The sequence below is a fragment of the Staurois parvus genome, unplaced genomic scaffold (genome assembly GCF_062004578.1).
Source record: "Staurois parvus isolate SC_StPar_1 unplaced genomic scaffold, SC_StPar_1.0 ptg000589l, whole genome shotgun sequence".
NCBI classification, from domain to species: Eukaryota; Metazoa; Chordata; class Amphibia; order Anura; family Ranidae; genus Staurois; species Staurois parvus.
Window position 1 is genome coordinate 1,822,690 of NW_028318385.1, and position 15,101 is coordinate 1,837,790.

Below are 15,101 nucleotides of genomic sequence, written 5' to 3' on the forward strand. Positions count from 1 at the left end.
CTGGTCTAAACCATTTCTTATAATGTCAATTTGTAGGATACGCCGCTGTAAGGCGACCTACTTTTTTGTCACTGTGTAGACATCTATTTATAGGCCGATGTTTGGCCAGAAAGATATATTTAGTAATAACCTAGCCGTTCAAGCCGCTCACTGAACACCTCGGGAATTGCTTTGTATATCTGTCGCCTTAGGGGCCGCTGTCTGGCGACATAATTTTTTGTCACTGTGTAGACATCTATTTATAGGCCGATGTTTGGCCACAAAAATATATTTAGTAATAACCTAGCCGTTCAGGCCGCTCCCTGAACACCTCGGGAATTGCTTTGTATATCTGTCGCCTTAGAGGCCGCTGTCTGAACAGCTCATGAATTGCTTTCTATATGTGTCGCCTTTGAGGCGCTGGCTGGACAGCTGATGAATTGATTTGTATATATGTACTTATTGTCCGCTGTCCGGACAGCTCATGAATTACTTTTTGTATATAGCCTTCCAAACCACTCTCAGAATAATGCAGGCCATAGATGGGTCGAAAATCGGCCGATTTTTTGGCCGAAAATAAAATCGGCCAATTTTCGGATAGTTAGTGGGCGATTTGGTCGGCCGTTTTTCGGTATTTTGGCCGTTTTTTTTTTTCGGTAAAGTTGGAAAAAAATCGGCCGATTTTGCCGATCGGCCGATTTTTGCGGCAATTAGTGGGCGAATAGGCCGATTTTTTACCGATAAAAAAACTGCGCATGAGCAGTGACCTGCAAGAGGAAGACAAAAAGAAGAAAAAGAAGAAGAGGAAGAGGATGAAGAAGAGGATGAGGATGAAGAAGAAGAGGATGAGGATGAAGAAGAGGATGAGGATGAAGAAGAAGAGGATGAGGATGAAGAAGAAGAAGAAGAAGAGGATGAGGATGAAGAAGAAGAAGAGGATGAAGAAGAAGAAGAAGAGGATGATGATGATGATGAAGAAGAGGATGAGGATGAAGAAGAGGATGAGGATGAAGAAGAAGAAGAAGAGGAGGAGGAGGAGGAGGATGATGAAGAAGAAGAAGAGGATGATGAAGAAGAAGAAGAAGAGGATGAGGAAGAAGAAAATGAGGATGAAGAAGAAGAAGAGGATGAGGATGAGGATGAAGAAGAAGAGGAAGAAGAAGAGGATGAAGAGGATGAGGATGAAGAAGAAGAAGAAGAAGAAGAGGATGATGAAGAAGAAGAAGAGGATGAGGATGAAGAAGAGGATGAGGATGAAAAAGAAGAAGAAGAAGAGGATGAGGATGAAGAAGAAGAGGATGAGGATGAAGAAGAAGAGGATGAGGATGAAGAAGAAGAGGATGAGGATGAAGAAGAAGAGGATGAGGATGAAGAAGAAGAGGATGAGGATGAAGAAGAAGAAGAGGATGAGGATGAAGAAGAAGAAGAGGATGAGGATGAAGAAGAAGAAGAAGAAGAAGAAGAGGATGAGGATGAAGAAGAAGAAGAAGAAGTAGGATGAAAATAAGAATAATTCCAGTCCAGCAAAAAGTGTCTCTGCAGAGAGCTCCGCTATTTCTGACAGTTCTCTGACAGTTCTTTGACATTTACAGCGGTTGAAACATTGTATCTATTTGTTTCCGAATAAAAACATCTGTATCCTAAATGGAAATAAATAGATACAATGTTTCAACCGCTGTAAATGTCAAGGAACTGTCAGAAATAGCAGAGCTCTCTTCAGGGACACTTTTTGCTGGCTGTAGAAGGGATGAAAATCGGCCGATTTTTTTTACCATTGATGGCAACGTCGGCCGCTTGAACGACCGAATTTTCATTTTTTAAAAGAAAAATCTGCCGTTTTTCTCCCCATCTATGGCCTGCATTAGTCATGATATTCATGCTGTGTATAGCCTTATAGGCCAATGGTCAATCAAGTCATGATTGTTATAGTGTGTATAGCCTTATAGGCCGCTGTCTTTACAACTTTATAATTCCATGCAGTATATAGCCCTATCGGCCACTTTCTGGCATCCAGTTGCTGTAGCCCCCATCACCACACTGTGCCACGGGCCCCTGTACCGCCTTCTCATACTGCTGCCAGATCCATCCTCTGCCATGTGCGTCTTTGTCGTCTGCTCACGCTGCTGGGTTCCAGTTTTAAACCTAGGCCTGTGTATGGCTTCCGAATACTGCTGCCTCCACCGCCACCCTGCGCCATGTGCCTCTGTCGTCTGCTCACGCTGCTGACGGCTTCCGCTTTTTAACCTAGGCCTGTGTATGGCTTCCGAATACTGCTGCCTCCACCGCCACCCTGCGCCATGTGCCACTTTTGGGGCTCCTCACACTGCTGCCAGGTCCATACTGATTCATGGCCCCCTGTACCGGCTCCTCATGAACGTGGTTCAGCGGGTTTGCATCACTTAACGGCAAATCGTTGACAAATGCTGGGACGTTCAGTGTTGTGCGCATTAAGCCAGACACCAAAGGGCAGCACAGACCTGTTATTACTCGCTCAAGCATGGCTGAACAAAACCAGTCTCTACCACAAATTGGACCCAGACCTGCCCAGGGTCTCGTAACTAGATTGCACGGAGGAGTAGAGTCTGTTATCGGAATTAAATAGACAAAACGCCACACCAAAAAGAGTGGCTATTTCCAACACTTATTCCAGAAAGAGGAACAACCCGTTTCATATACGGCCCGTAGACGTTTCACGTCTGCCACATTCAGTCGATTTAAGACGCAAGCTCCACTTCCTGTGGTCTCTGACCGTCGATATACCTTTAAGTGTCAGCTTTGAAGCTATATTCCCTCCGGAGCACTGACACTGGTGCCCTTCCGTCAACATGCCTTTAAGTTTCAGTTTTCAACCATATTCCCCACAAAAGCCAAACTCTTGGATATCCCAGAAGCTGCTCAGCGAGTCAGGGCAAAAAGCTCCCGGTTCGCAGGTTGTTCCGTCTTATGGATGGAAGTACGACGGTATATGATCTTCTTCGCACCCACGGCATTACCTCATAAAATTTCTGCATTGCATCTGCAATCACAATGCTGACTTCCCGGATCGCCACTCAGCCATTGGACTCTTGATAGTCGTCTCCCCACACTGCTGCTGGGGGGACTTATTAACCTAGGCCTGTGTATGGCCTTCAATTGAAGCTGCTTCCGCTCCGCCACTCTGCCATTGGACTCTTGATAGTCGTCTCCCCACGCTGCTGCTGGGGGGACTTTTTAACATAGGCCTCTGTAAGGCCTTTAATTGAAGCTGCTTACGCTCCGCCACTCTGCCATGGGCCTCTTGGGTATCCCAGAAGCTGCTCAGCGGGTCAGGGCAATAAAGCTCCCGGTTCGCAGGTTGTTCCGTCTTATGGATGGAAGTACGACGGTATATGATCTTCTTCGCACCCACGGCATCACCTCATAGAATCTCTGCATTGCATCTGCAATCACAACGCTGACTTCCCGGATCGCCACTCAGCCATTGGACTCTTGATAGTCGTCTCCCCACACTGCTGCTGGGGGAACTTTTTAACCTAGGCCTGTGTATGGCCTTCAATTGAAGCTGCTTCCGCTCCGCCACTCTGCCATTGGACTCTTGATAGTCGTCTCCCCACGCTGCTGCTGGGGGGACTTTTTAACATAGGCCTCTGTATGCCTTTAATTGAAGCTGCTTATGCTCCGCCACTCTGCCATGGGCCTCTTGGGTATCCCAGAAGCTGCTCAGCGGGTCAGGGCAATAAAGCTCCCGGTTCACAGGTTGTTCCATCTTATGGATGGAAGTACGATGGTATATGATCTTCTTCGCACCCACGGCATTACTTCTTAGAATTTCTGCATTGCATCTGCAATCACAACGCTGACTTCCCGGATCGCCACTCTGTATGGCCTTCAATTTAAGCTGCTTACGCTTCGCCACTCTGCCATGGGCCCCTGTACCGCCTCCTCTTGCTGCTGCCAGGTCCAGAGTGTGTCATGGGTCCCTGTACGGCCTCCCATTGCTGCTGACTTCATCGCCAGACTCTGCCATGTGCCACTTTCAGGTCTCCTTACACTGTTGGTGGGTTCCATTTTGTGATAGGGTGCTGTATGGCCTTCCATTGCTGCTGCCTCCACCGCCACCCTGCGCCATGTGCCTCTGTCGTCTGCTCACGCTGCTGACGGCTTCCGCTTTTTAACCGAGGCCTGTGTTTGGCTTCCGAATACTGCTGCATCCACCGCCACCCTGCGCCATGTGTCTCTGTCGTCTGCTCACGCTGCTGACGGCTTCCGCTTTTTAACCTAGGCCTGTGTATGGCTTCAGAATAATGCTGCCTACACCGCCACCCTGCGCCATGTGCTTCTGTCATCTGCTCACGCTGCTGCCAGGTCCATACTGATTCATGGCCCCCTGTACCGGCTCCTCATGAACGTGGTTCAGCGGGTTTGCATCACTTAACGGCAAATCGTTGACAAATGCTGGGACGTTCAGTGTTGTGCGCATTAAGCCAGACACCAAAGGGCAGCACAGACCTGTTATTACTCGCTCAAGCATGGCTGAACAAAACCAGTCTCTACCACAAATTGGACCCAGACCTGCCCAGGGTCTTGTAAGTAGATTGCACGGAGGAGTAGAGTTCGTTATTGGAATTAACTGTGAGGGACTTTTAAACCTAGGCCTGTGTATGGCCTTCAATTGAAGCTGCTTCTGCTCCGCCACTCTGCCATTGGACTCTTGATAGTCGTCTCCCCACGCTGCTGCTGGGGGGACTTTTTAACATAGGCCTCTGTATGGCCTTCAATTTTAGCTGCTTACGCTCCGCCACTCTGCCATGGGCCCCTGTACCGCCTCCTCATGCTGCTGCCAGGCCCGTTATCTGCCATGGGCCCCCGTACCCACTCCTCATGCTGCTGCCAGGCCCGTAATCTGTCATGGGCCCCTGTACCGCCTCCTCATGCTGCTGCCAGGTCCAGAGTGTGTCATGGGTCCCTGTACGGACTCCCATTGCTGCTGTCTCCATCGCCACACTCTGCCATGTGCCACTTTCAGGTCTCCTCACACTGCTGGTGGGTTCCATTTTGTCATAAGGTGCTGTATGGCCTCCCATTGCTGCTGCCTCCACTGCCACACTGTGGCTCCACACTCTGGCTTTGGCCCCGTGACTGCCCAAATGAGTGAAGTGTGCGGTGATTCTAAGATCGACGGCACTCATCTGCATGTCATACTGACTGACAGTATTATTTCTCTTCCCCAGCAGACTCCAAGGACATTTAAATTAAAGGTACAGTGTTCTGCACTAATATAAAGGCTCTCTGAAGCCTAGAAACACCCTTTTTATAAGTTAAATTCGCAGCGAATATATTCGGCTCGAAGCGAATTTATTCGGCGAATTCGGCGAATCAGCCGAACCGAATTTTTGAATAATTCGCTCATCTCTAGTCATAAAGACTTGGAGTGGGAAACATACTTGCCAAAGCTGATTATCTGCCAATGATCCCTGAAACAGTTTTATCTAGGCCTCCAGTAGGCTTTGAAATGTGGAAATCTGCAGGCATTAGAGTGTACTGAAATCCTGCATCCTCTCCTGAAGACTCCTGGGATGTATAACTTAATTTGCCTAGGACAGAAACCAGGAAGTGACTTAAGAAATGCAAAAAAAATGTAAAGAAGTAAATATTATATACTATACTTTCATATCTGTTTACCAATGCTAGCAGCATAAGGGCTAATATGTCAATATGTTGGTATTCACTACTTCAGTAAAACAGTTGGAACACAGCTTCTTGCGATTATCTTCATAAACAGTGTCCCCCTAAGTCCAGGGTAGCTCTGATAACAAAAGTAAATAGCTGGAGGAATAACAAACCCTGCATACAGGTAGGGTAGCTGGTGCAATTAGGTTCCTGCCTACATGCCAGTTCTGACTGTGGAGATATTCTCATTTGGTTACCAATCTCATTCCTTGCTTCTTTTGCTTCATCAAATGTAGTCTCTCTGAGTTGCTGAAGAAGGGAAGCAGAGACATGTATCTTCCCTGAGCATGTCCAGAGAACCCTGAGAGTTGAGAAACAAAAAAGAAGTTAAAGGGACCTGTGCTTGAATCTGAGCATGGTGAAAAATTTGTGGCTCACCAATTTAAACAGGATTATCAAAAAACCTGTATGAGCCTCTTCATGGCAGGATGATACACTGTCTCTTTTTGACATTACATAAACTTAATCCAGTTGCACCAGCCATGTTCTAGCAACTTTATTGAATGTCACTGGGAACAAACATCCCGCTACATTCCTCCACTCTGGTGCATTTTCTCAATTTCTAAAACTGTAATATGGGTTCTGGTTCAGAGAGAAATAAAAACAGATATGAAAGGAAAGAGAGGAAAACAAATAAATAATTTAACAGAAGAACTGCTGGTGCTCCGCATTGTAGATCAGAAAAAAAAAAAAATCTATCTTGAACATAGGATTTACATACCTTATGTTATACTTTGCCAGAGGCCTTGGAATACATGATCCAATTAATGCATTTCTTATAAAAGTTAACATAAATATTTCCTTATGGACTACTGTTAGCCCATAAGGAAATATTTGTGTTAACTTAACTTTTTTTATTAGCATTGCAGGTGTAATCGTTACTTCAGAGAGATTTGGGTCCTCAGTACACTTTCATTGTCTGGTAATTGTCAATCTAGTATCAAATAGGATATGGGCTATATCCTATATGGTCCTATAATCAGGAAGATACAGGTCAATTCCTCTACTGAAAGAGTAACTAAAAGGCAAAATGTTTTTGGACAGGGGCATTAGAACTCCTGTCAGGTTTTTATTGCTGTCTGTGCCCCCTTTAAAGAGATTCACCCCATTTGTCCTGTTAACTGTTCTCATTGAAAGTAAAAAAAAAAATCCCACATTTCTCATTGTCCCTAGAACTCTAAGAGATGGGAAACCTTTCAATGGGGACACTCGATCTGGTAACCCTGGTGACAACCAGGAATTCTCTTACTTGGAAATGAAGGGACATTTCCCAAATAGGACGCAGATGGCAAAAACAATAACTTTCCATCACTTTATCCGAAATGGAAAAAATATGCCTTTATTTAATTTTAATAAGGCCAGCTGAGGTGAGTATGGCATATAGCTGTCAGGTCAGATAGTATTTAAACACTAATACCACAAAGCTCATAATGAGAATATGCATTAAATTACCAATATGAATACATTCCCTCCAAAAGAGAGGAGAATGATTGGGAAAGAGTTCAGAGGCAATTGTTATGGATAGATAAAAACTATAGCACAAATTTGGCAGACAATAGTCGGGTATACTATACAGTGGCTGGGCAATATGTAAACACCTTGATTGGGCAGCAATATAAAAAAGGAAGAGACAAGGAATATTATAAAAAAACCTAGAGCAAAAATTACAGTGAATTTTGTCAGAGACAAGAGGGAGAAATATTGTAGATTAGTGCTGCACATTATTTAGGCCTTTTTAGTAGGCTGCATTTAAAAAGGGAGATACAAGGCATATTAATGCAGAAATAAAAATTACATTAGATTGGGTCAGAGACGTGAAGCAGAAATATTACAGAGAGGCATGTATTGCTTTTTTTTTAATAAGCTGTATTTGAAAAATGAGAAACCATGTTTTATCTACATACAAAAACTTCAGTGAGTTATGTCGGACAAGAGAGGTTGCCCATTGTGTACAGGAGGACTTTTTAGTAGGACACATTTTAAGAGGGAAAGATGAGGCATTTTTATTCAGAAACAAAAATTGCTGTGGATTATGTCAGATATGCAAAGCAGAAATATTGTACAGTCAGCATTGAACAAACTGGAGTAAGATGCATTTTGAGGGCACACGGCATACAAATTTTCATCATACAAATCCACATCTAAGTGCATATATAACACAGAAAAAACAAACATTCTTCACATGTAGCATTACCCCCTTAGGATTTGCTGAGTTATTTTTGGGCTTCCTGTCACTCTGAACATGTATATTATATAGGGCGTGCTTGTTGGAGCCCAACCTCTGTAGCTGTAAGATAAAAGGTGCCAGATGGATACCAGGGATGGATGGAAGCAGTTACACTGAGGCAGCTCTTCTTAGAGTGGAAGCAAGGCTTTAATGCAGTAACAAGAAAAAGAGAGGAAGGCGCCTCTAATTGCAGTATTAACAATTTATTTAGTAAACAATGGAAAATTTGCACTTACAAGATAAATGGTTAAAAAAGACTCATCGTGTGGTAGGTAAAGAGGTCTGAAGAAGGAGCCTATTGAGCATGCTCCGAAATGCATTACAGCCCCCTTCACCTGCTACATCTGACTGCTCTCCAAGCTTCATTTTTGATGCACAGGCACATCCTGGACTCTACTTCCTGATCCTATAGGAATAGTTTGCTGCTGGACGGCTGGATGTCCCACCTGGATCCAATTACCACACGGTGAGTCTTTTTAACCATTTATCTTGTAAATGCAAATTTTCCATTGTTTACTAAATAAGTTGTTAATACTGCATTTAGAGGCGCCTTCCTCTCCTTTTCCTGTCACTCTGAACCCCTCTCTGAAAGCCCAACCCCTGCTGCTGATGTCACAGTGCTCTTCTGACCAGAGTAAATTATCACCAGAAAATAAACTCATACACAGATTGGAGTGAACAAATATGATGTTTATAGTAAACTTGGATGTGAGCTCAGTCAAAGAGTACAAAGTGGTATATGTGTACATAATGGCAATTACCAGTTTTAGTAATGCTTAGCAAAGAAAACAAGTTCAGTAAAATCTCAATCAGTGTTGGTAGGCCTCCTATTCAGAAGGTAATCCAAAACCTCAAACCTGAGGTGCTTCTAGTCCCCAGTGATAAAGGAAACTATCAAAGGTAGAACTAGCTCACTTTGAGCCTTCAGGATCTGATGGCAAGGTTCAAATCTGAAATTGAAAAGAGCTTGTTTAATTAGGGTAGTAAATGCAGTGAGAAATCTTCTGTGCGCTCGTTGGGGCCTGGTTGGTGCACTACAACAATCCAGACCTTTTAAGTAGGAAAAGATGAAAGTTGCAGTCTCTCAAAGGATTACTACCAGGGAAGAAAAAGGAATAACAGATACTATCACTTAACTTGGGCGGTGTTTCTTTAGTGCACTAAGCAGATTGCAAGCTTTAGACAAAAAGGTGTCAGAAGCTGGCAATAGCACTTGATGGCAAAGGTCAACTTCTCTCTGGGCTGCAGTAACTAATGGCAATGGTGGTAGATGTTCCTGTAAGGGTAGGCCAAAGGCTAAGAGAAAAATTATGTGGTTTGTCCTGCAGAAGGAGTGCACTGGGGCCAGCTCTGATTATTGGCCTATGCTGCAAATGTGTTCTATAGTAGCGGCCGGGGAACTAGGCCATAACAAGTGTTAACTATATGCAATGTCTGCAACTGTGACCGATTGAAAAGAAATGTCAGTGTTCACTTGTTCGGCTTGTGTATAAGACTCTCTAACCTGATTTGTGGCTTCTTGCAGGTCCTGATGGTCTCTCTCTCTCAATGGATGAGGGCACCCAGAGGTTCTCTGATCCCCATTGCAGTACTCAGTTTGGTTACAGCACTCTGAGTAGCCTGCTGACAGGATGTCTTTCTAGACTGGCAATGCGATGGTCAGCGATCCCTCCTGGCTCCTCTCCTCTCTTCCTCTGCAGCCTGATTCAGTACTTTGGCATCCTACACAGCTCTCTCTCTCCACTTCTGTTCTCCAGCTCTTTCCATTCTCACTTTCTGTTCCTGTTCCCCGAGCTTCTACATTTATATGCCTCCACCCACAAGCAAGCTCTTCTGGCAAAAATGTAGTTCCCCATTTAGCAGCCTTCTAACAAAGTCCTACAGTTCAGACTATAAAATCCATAAAGCTTTTACCAGAGTGTGTGTCACTGAGTTGCAGGACACTGCCACCTTGTGTCTTTTAACATCCTGCCGTCAGAATAATAGCAGGGTGTTACACACATTAAAATTGACACAAAGTGCGTATTTCTGGAGCTGGCAGGTAGAGCTACCTAGCAATGTCAGGAATGAAATTATTTTACTTTTAATGTGTTTTGCTGCTAGTGGATTGTCTCTGCTTTGTGACATTGTATTTTACTGATTCTGATAAAAGCAAAGTGACACAAGGAGCATGCACAATAATTCTACAAGTTCTTTTAGATTTAATTGGCTAAAGCACTTTGCCATTTAGCTTTGAAAAGCAAAGTACATTTTTAACATTAAAAAGTAAGGAATTTGGTGCACACTGCATGAGTGTAATTTTAACACATTTCTGGGAAGCCTTATTTGATAATTTAATAAAATACAGATATCTTGAGGACAAAAAGCATAATAAAGTGTTCATTTTTTTTATATGAACAAAAATATAATAAGGGAATATTTGTTCATATTGCACATACAGTATTGCAAACATCCCGTAGGGGGCAGAACACATGAACCTAAACTCCTTGCTTTAGACCTTCTGTGCTGGCTATCACCTGTAAAGGTCCAATCCTGGCTGACTTCATTTTCATCAAAGGGAGACGCTACTCCCTGCCCCAAGAGGTGACTTCCCCTGTCTCCCCTTGCTTGGGCTCTACGACATTCCCGTGCCTTTTTACGAGTGCGCTTCTAAAAGCGCGGTCCTTCTAAATTCCTTAAGACTATACTAGCCCTTTTACCACTAGGGGGTTTACAAATTTCGCTACCCTTTGTAACCTGGGGTTGACTCCTAAGCTTTAATTGCCCGGTACCTGTACTGTTTCAATGTGCTCCCTTAATTTCCATTAGACCAGCCCTTTTTACTTTATTTAATTTTGAAGGGGTTATATTTTTTAACCGTTTAGTAATAGATGTGGGCTCTTTTATTTGGGAATCAAACTCTTAACGTCCCTTGTTAAGGTTTGGGCCAGTTCCCTTAGTCCTTTCATTCTTAAAACTTGGGAGTTTCCTGGACCTTTGGAAATCTTTCCCAAAATGACCTTCCTGACCCTGTAGGGGGCCTATTTCTAGACTCTTAACCTCTCTTGTGTCTGTTAAGCACTCATTACCTCTTTCAGGATGACCAGCTACCATGTCAACTTGACCACCAGGTCTACCATTCTTTTTGTTATCACACACAGTAATCAGACAATCTAAATTCATCAATACATTTCCCTTTTTATCATTATCAAAAATATTCTTGTCAGAGCTCATTTCACTAGTAATTGGCAGGGCAGTGTCTGGAGAGGGATTACCCACAGTGGAGTGGGCGTCTCCCATGGAAACATCACTATCCACTGACTTCACTGTCACAAAAGACTCTGCCAGCAACTGTCCTGATGCCAAACCATCCTTACATAATTCTGCATTTGGGTAGACGACCCCAACCACATCACATATACATGTGTCTTCTGGCACTTCTGCCCAAACCTCTGTCCTGTCCAACAGTACTCTGGTGTGCCTCTCATACAGATTACTGCTATGAAGCAACCCAGCAATGCACTGAAAGGCAATTTTCACCATTACCAACAAGGATGTTATCACAGAATTCCTCTATTGACCATCTTTGTCTTGTATAGCCTGTAATACCCAGCTCCAATTAGCGGGACTCCGCTGTACCAACTCTCCCGAACATGGAAGAGACAGCAAGGTATACACCGGCTGTACACTCCAGAAGGTTAACATTTCCCTCAGCAGGTCTGTTATAAAAAGACAGCCCGATTCTACACATAAGACCTTCCTGGAGACATGGAGACACTCATTTACTGATGCCTCAGAGGTGGTGCTTCTTAACAAAGCTTCCTCTTGGCTGGAGGTACCCAATACAATAACCTGGGGCTCTCCCAGAGTGTAACCAGGTGTAGGATTCACCCAAATACTCTGAGGCTCAGTGTCAATGAGCTCTTCCATGGCTTCTCTATGGATATCAGTTTGGTTTACCACCCCATTAACTCCTTTATGGGCTGTGGGTAAAACTTCTGCTGAGCGTTTATCCTCAATGGTGCCTTTTACCAGCGGTGGGTTAATTTTGGCATTCTGGACTAATAGCTGCTCCACAGTCCCTCTATTCAACACAGCAGAAACCATGTCCACCCCATTGCTACCCACCGAGGCCTCTTTCATTAAAGCTAACAAGCTTGTTGCCCATCTCTCCCAGTCCATCTTCCCTGTGATCCCATCATAGGTACTACGCAGTACCACTACAACTGCTGAAGGAAACACAGAGGGACAGAGTGGCTCTGTATCAGACCCCTTACCTATATCTTCACCATCCATATCACACTGGAAGACTCCATTTCTAGGCACAGCAGGTTGCAATTTCCTACTCTCAGCACCGTGCACTAGTGGAGTGTCATTCACTACAAAAACTTTTGCTTTAGTGGATTGCATTAACCCATCATCATTATGAATACGTTCATACCTTTTAGATTTACCATTGCCAGACTGAAATAACAAATTATCATCACTCAATTCAGATACACTGTGGTCCACCAGAGCAACATCATAGTTATTCTGGGTTACCTTAACCACCGTTGCTAGGGGAGATAACACATCCTGCTTAGTGGTCACCCCTACTACATTTAATTCAGCATTCTGTTTATAAGACATTGGTGCAACCCCAATATCAGTACTCTTTACATTGACATTTTAACCGTTGCTTCCCCACTAAACAAAGCATTATACAGAGGCAAGCCATTCTCACAATCACCAGCAGTGGGTTTCCCAACTGGGAGTTTCCCATATTTATAGCAGAGAGTCTCAAAGTCAGTCTCAATCAGTGCATTAGTATCTCTCACATTTATCTCAAAAGTACCAGTCTTACCCACCACTGTTACAGGCTTCACCTTCTTCACTTGAGTGCGTGGGATCTGGATCCTTTTGGTCATCTCCTCTGCTTGGCTTTGGCCAGCCAGTTCATCCATGCAGCTATAGGATGATACTGTGGCAGGCACTTCTGACTCCTTGGCACCCCCTGCAGACACAACAGGTACTTCCTCAATGTTGCTAGAGGTGGCTGCCAACATTATTAAACACGAATCTGGGCTTGCAGATGAAGACTTTTGCCCAGTAGCACCCTCATCAGTGGTATTCCATAATCTGGGGCAGGTAAAGATACCATGCCCAAACTGACCACATTCCAGGCAGGGTATGGTTCCACACATAACATTCTTGGGATACGGAACAACATCTCCCTTATAGCCCCTTCTCCTGTTTGGCAGGCTGTCTCCTGATGCTATGGGAGATGGCACTCTCGCCGCTGAATTTTGAGGGTTCCTCAAGATGCGCTGAACTCTCATCTCTGCGTTGCCACACTCCTCTGCAGATGACACTTCTCTCCTAAGGTCCGCAGGCCTGAGGTCACAGGTGTTGCCATGGGCAACCACATTATTCTGAAACATTTGGGCAGCCTGTTGCTCCTTCCTGGAACTCCAAGCAGGCTTCCCAATTGCATACCCAGACCTTTGTCTGGTTGTGTCACCTTGCACTGGAAGCTGGGATAAAGGACATAGTGGCAGGACACCGCACTGCCACTATATATAAATATATATATATATATATATATATACTTCACACAAAAGATTAAAAAAAACCTAAACCTCAAACAAAGTTCCTAAACCAATATGAACCCCCCCCCCAAAAAAAAAATAGAAAAGGGGAGCCAGCAGTAGCTAAACAGCAAAAGAAGTTGCTGCTGACACATACAAAAATGTAGCTCTAAAAATATCTGTTTGGTCTAATTACTGTAAACACCTTGGGCAGTATACACTGCAATGCAATTCACAATGATGGATCAATTTAAAGCACAGTGAATACAGGAATGATACACTCTCTCCTACACTTTGTGTAGGCCACTGCACCACACTGTAATACAGCAGTGGTCATAACAGTACTATCTCTCACTGAAATCACTGTCAGCTGTCCCTCACTACTCTGAATCCAATACGCACTAACAAAAAGGAGAGGGCAGGCACGTTTACTAAGCCCCATTACTGACCATACTTTGCTGTATGACCACAATTCTCATGCATTGAGCTGTGAGGAATTTGCTTTTGGCGCTAAGGTTAACAAACCCATAAGTTCTCAGCTTGGGCAATATTATGCAATGCAATGCAATATCAGCTATGAACACAATCCATCAGCAAACCTAACCTCATCACCACCCAGCACATTTAAGTTATTAGCAAAACAACCTTGAATCATTCAAAATAGTGTATCAGTTACATGTAAAATATGGTTCATTTCACAAATTGCATATCAATGAGTATGAGAATCTGTATTATATATCATTATCTATAATACATAATTTTATATAAATATATATATATATAAAATCATTATTATTATTATTATCGCTATAATTTATTATTTACATTATTTTTGTTATATACAGTCAATTTGCATTGCATTGCATGTGGTATTAGGCACTCAGCAAAAAACCCTGATAGTCAATTTATTACCTGACATTTTTTAAAAGTAATTTGTAAGAAGTGTATAGGGATTACTTTATATAGAATTGGTATTATCTTTAATAGCTAATGATTATGGATCAAGGTGATGTTGAATAGATACAGATGCATGTTGTCAATTTATTTATTTTTCCTTTTGTAAAGTTAAAATAAAAATGTTGCCCTTTAGTTAGATACTAGCCAGTGACTTTAATATGGTAGCTGATATTTACTCTAAATATTCTAGTGCTATATATTACAGAGATAACTGCAATGGAGACTATCCGTATGCTATTCTACAATAAACAGAGGAGTGAACACATAATGCTTAGTCGGAAAGCAAGTTTAACTTGTACAAAAATAAAAGAGAAAAGGCTTTAATGCACATGTAATTAAAGCTGGAACAAGAATACATATCTGAACACAAAGCAACGAGGCCAAGCACATCATATTTTGTCACTAAGAGGTTACTTGAACTAACAGAGAGATTATTAGCAAAGCTTTTGCTAAATGATACACAAAGTACAAGAATGAGCATCTTCCCCTTACTCTTCAGAAGTTAACAAGAATGACTTAATTAAGGTATGACTAACTTGTAATAAACAGAGCAGAGAAAACGAAGTTAAATTGATTGTGAGTGTAATGGTTCATTCTCTTCTACATACACTCTGAAACCTTTGGAATTCACTTTACCTTCAGTATAGTTATACAGTAGCAACTCTAAAAGGTCTAGTTGTTTG